This window comes from Camelus ferus, chromosome 11, assembly GCF_009834535.1.
Source record: "Camelus ferus isolate YT-003-E chromosome 11, BCGSAC_Cfer_1.0, whole genome shotgun sequence".
In the NCBI taxonomy this organism is placed as follows: Eukaryota; Metazoa; Chordata; class Mammalia; order Artiodactyla; family Camelidae; genus Camelus; species Camelus ferus.
Window position 1 is genome coordinate 21,771,751 of NC_045706.1, and position 4,689 is coordinate 21,776,439.

General features: G+C 40.5%; 1 non-coding gene across 1 annotated transcript; it reads left to right on the forward strand.

The window, feature by feature from the left end:
* The first annotated feature begins 4,260 nt into the window (after positions 1-4,260).
* LOC116667436 lies at positions 4,261-4,397 on the forward strand. Its single transcript, XR_004324311.1, has one exon. It is a non-coding gene; the product is annotated as a small nucleolar RNA SNORA2/SNORA34 family (small nucleolar RNA).
* Positions 4,398-4,689: the final 292 nt, after the last annotated feature.

Consider the following 4,689-nt stretch of genomic DNA (forward strand, 5'->3'; position numbering starts at 1 on the left):
AAACCCAAAAAGGATATTTTGGTGGTTGACAAACAGGAAGAAGATTTGTTATAGTGTATCTCTGTCTAAAATGTTTTATCTCTGCATCTAGGTAAACCTATGAAAGGGGAGGGTTCATCACATTTGTGGATGAAAAGTGCAGAGAGGAGGAGTTAATATGGTGGTTGACAAAATCAGCATTCACAAAAATTTCAACCAACTGACATGAAGCTGTGCATCTAACAATATGAAATTTAATGCAAATGCAAGTGAAGCTTTGCCTTTTGAGCTCAAGGTGTCAACTGTATACAGAACTGGGGAGAATGATGCTCCATATTTTGGTGGAAGGATTTTCGTGGATAGGATACTCAAAATGAGGCAAGAGTGGAAGGTGGTATGTCAAAACCTTAATGAGATCCGTGCTTCACTCTGAGATGTGTAAAATTTGGGGAAAATGTAAAAAGCAAAGGAGATAAGAGAGAGCATTGCTTTATCTGAGCTGACCATTTATGGGAAAAGGTATTCCACATACTTTTGGCATGTTATAGTGAGGTTACATATGGTCCAATCAGATCATTTAAAGAAGAGAAGTCAGGATGGTAAAAGCTTGGAAATAATTTCATATGAGGAACTTGAATAAATAAAACTAGGTTGTTTACTCAGATAAGACTCAGGGTAACTGACAAAGCGTCATTAGCATTTGGACTCTCCTGGACGAGATGCTGTAACAGCAACTTGGAGGTTATGGGGGGGTGTTGGTGAAACCACTGGGCGCAGGAGTAGGAAACTCTGAGTGAATAATTGGTATTAGTCTCCACTTTACAAATGAGAAAACAGAGGTCTAGAAATTTTCAGTTACTTTAGTCTGAGTTAAGGGTTTGCTAGATAAATCAGGAGAGACGAGGAGGAGAGCAGGTGAAGATTTTCAGGGAAAGCTTCAAAAAGCAAATCAGAAGTCAGTACAAAACTCAGCAACAAAAGTAAGCATAGGTCTTGCTCTGATTTTATATCAGCCACTCTGTTAAGTGCTTTATATACCTGTGCTCATTTAATATGCTTAGCAATCATCTTTCCATTCTAAAGATGAGAAGACTGAGGCAGAGGAAATTGAGTAACTTGCTTGTACGAAGCAGAACTGAGACTCAGCCAAGTCTGGGAGACTCCAGAGCCTACACTCACAGTGAACGCTCTGTTGCTTCTAACACAGTGTAGAACAGGGGAAAACCAAGAGGAGAGGGTAGGAGGGCCAGGGACACTGGGTCTAGGAAAAGAGAGGTGTTTGGTCAAAGGGCGAAATTGGTAGACTCTCGCAATGCACTGGGCTGGAGACACAGTGGTCTGAATGAAAAGTGATAATATAAGGCATCCCAGGTCACTAGGAAAATCAAGAGTGTGACAGTCCCTGGAAAGCAGTGTACAACCAACTCCAGCTAGTATCAACCTGCCCTGGGGTTGGGTCTTTTGCGACAATGCGTCAAATAGACACATGCACCCAGGGTGGCCTCCCATCCATGTCCTTTCAGGGCAGTAGCCCTCTGCTTGAGTGGTGTTTTCACCTTCTTTTGCCTAGACAGGTTGTCTGCACTAGTTTTTAATGGAAAAAAAAATCGTTAATGACTAACACAATGCAATGCGCTTCCAACAGCAGGGCTACCATACTGATATTGTAATTTGTATTGATGTCCTGCCTCCCTGCCCAAGCTTTATGTATTTTCTTGCTTGTAGACTTCACATGTTTAGCACAACAGACATTATCTTTCTCTCCAGGTGCTGGGGAAAGAAAAGTCACCATGCATCCTAATGTTGGACTTAGTCCTGGAAATTGAGGCTGGTTGGAAACCATCTGAGTCCCCAACATCAGAGACCAAGTGATAGAGGAAAAACTTACACTAGCCTCTGCTGCTTAAGGCCTTTATCCTCCCCTCACCCCTCAGCTTGCTGCCTCTGCTGCTTAAACCAGAGGAATTATTTTGCTTTCTAAAGTCTTCAGCCAGAACGTCATAAGGCCACTCCTGAAATGGGGCGGGGGCCTATTGATGGAGACAAAACCCCAAGCCTCCCCTGATGGGTCCTGGCAGCCGAGGTCTCTCTTCCCTCCTAAGTGAAAACTGGCACGTGAGTTAATTTCTTGCTTCTCAGCATCTTGCTGTGCACTGCTTTATTAAGAGGAATTTACTCTCCAATTTCCTGTAGTGATTTCAAATTCCCAAGGTTACTACCGCGCCTTACTTTATAGCCACAATTACACACCACTCCCTAAGGTCGTAAAGGATTTGGAAATACAACCTCAGCAGAATCTTTAGATGTCAGATGCCACCAGTTTGCAACAACATTAACTTTCTCATTAGAAACTCCAGTTTGAGATGCTTGGAGGTGGGGGAAGGGAAGGAGCCTAAAAAGAACAAGAAGAGGTTTCTTTAAACATCCTGGCCTGGTCTCAGTCCTTGGGGAGTGCCTCTAGAGACCAGATCACAGCAATGGTAACAACCATCGGTTTTCTCTTGCAGAGAGCAGTTTCGTGCGTGTAGGGGGTCTGGTTTCTTTCCTCCGGCCTCTGATCACATAGCCACATAACTCTGCTCACAGGGGTGGTTATTTTAAATGTTTAACGTTTTTTCAAGGGAAGTTACTGCTGAGGCTCTTTTAATCTTCAGAGCCAGTTGGTAGGGAGCCTGTATGGTGCTTGTTTAACGGTACTCTAGTCATTCGCTCAGCACAGCATCTCACAGAATCATCCAGTCCCCAAATGGGAGTTGGGGACAATGCTATAGACCGTTAAATGCAACTCCCACGTTTTACAAAGAGAGAAACTGACACTCAGGGAGGGTAATTCGGTTCACACGTTATCATAACATAAGTAAATTGGGACTTTCTCTGTGCTTTTATTGCCCATAAACCCCACAGTCACCACAGAGAGAAGAGTGTGCACTGATTTACCCACAGGTTACTTTTTTGTTTTGTTTTGTTTCAATTTTATATCTTCTTTAATTCACTTTCCCTTTGTAACACCCCAAATGTAGGGGATTTATGAACGAAGTCAATCAGGAGTAAGCAACCTCTGATTCTTGAAATAATTTATTCTACTTCAGAGGAAAACAAGACGTGCAGTCCCCACTTAGGATGACGGTTGGGGAAAATCAAGGCTTCTGAGGGTTTATTGTCCACATCACCAACAAATATGAGATGCAAACGTTACCCACAAAACCGTAACCTTCTATAGGTCTTTCTCAGGCAAGAGGATTGAGAGAAAAATGGCGGTCACCCTAGGTGACATGACTTGAAATTCCTCTGCTTCATGCTTTGTCATTGATCGTTAGCCTCAGTTTGGGTATGACATGGTGGTTTGTGGAAATATTTATTTAGTAGGCAAATAAGTTTGTATTTCATATGACTGTTTTGTATACGGAAGAGTACATACTTTCAGGTTTCTCCCTCTAGCTATGATAGTAGTGGGGATGTCCAGAGGCAGAGGGTAGAATAAGTTGAAAAGCATATCAGTGCCCTCTGTTAGAAAAATCTCCCTTCTGGAAAAGAAGACCTAAGAAACCTGAGATGTAGATCCTGGTCAGAAACCTTGTCAAAAAAAATCGCTTATGTATTCCTTCAGCAAGCAGTTTGAGAAACACTGTTAAGTCTCTCAGTCCTGCTTTCAGATGGGAAATAGAGACCCACATTTGAGAGTGGAGGTGAAAATTCAAATGCGCACAATCATGGCCTACTAATAAATTCAAAAATAAAAGTTTAGAAGAGAAGAGAAATTAACATCTGCTGAGCCCCTCCTCTGTCCAAGGCACTGAACCAGATGCTTTAACATTTCAGTATTTTCATTTAAGAAATTGGGAGTTTGGGATTAGCAGATACCAACTACTATATATAAAATAGATAAACAACAAGATCCTATTGCATAGCACAGGAAACTATATTCAATATCTTGTAATAACCTATAATGAAAAATAATATGGAAAATAATATATATGTGTAACAGAATCAGTATGCTGTACACCAGAAACTAACATAGCCTTGTAAATCAACTATACTTCAATTAAAATTTAAAAAAAAGGAGTTTAAACTGCGTGTCCTTTGATGCAGAAAAGTTTAATCCCATCAAGTAACTTACCAAGATCTCACCTCTAGTAGGTGGGTCTTGGTTTGGAATTCAGGTTTATCTGATTTCAAAGCCCAACACTTTCCACTATTTTGTATGAATTATTCATTGTTGCAAGATTTATACATACGTAGGGTCTAATACAATCCCCTAAGGTGCTAAAATTACTTTTTATATTGGCTCTGAATCAAGACCAGCAGCTTGCTGAAGCTGTTGGTTTCAAGCAGGCATCTAAAGAAGAGTCTTTTTATGGTCTGTTGGCCATTTCAGAACTTAGGAAATGTAATGGGCAATTCATTAGAAAGAAGGATATCACTGGTGATAGATGTGGGCTGATACGCATTTGTAGTTGATTAATACTTAGAGATTCCTGATTTAACTTGTCCATTAGAATTATAATACTGATGGGTCCAATTACTACCCAAAAAATTGCTGTGGGTTTCCCACAAAAACAGGAGGATGATTCTTTTTGAGTTGTTTATTGATTGTAAAAGTGCATCTATATTATGGGCATTGATTGAGAAAGTTACTTTCATAGTAAAGCACTTGTTAAATATTAATAAAGAAAGAAAGAAAAGTGAAAAACATTACTTTTTATAAAGTCG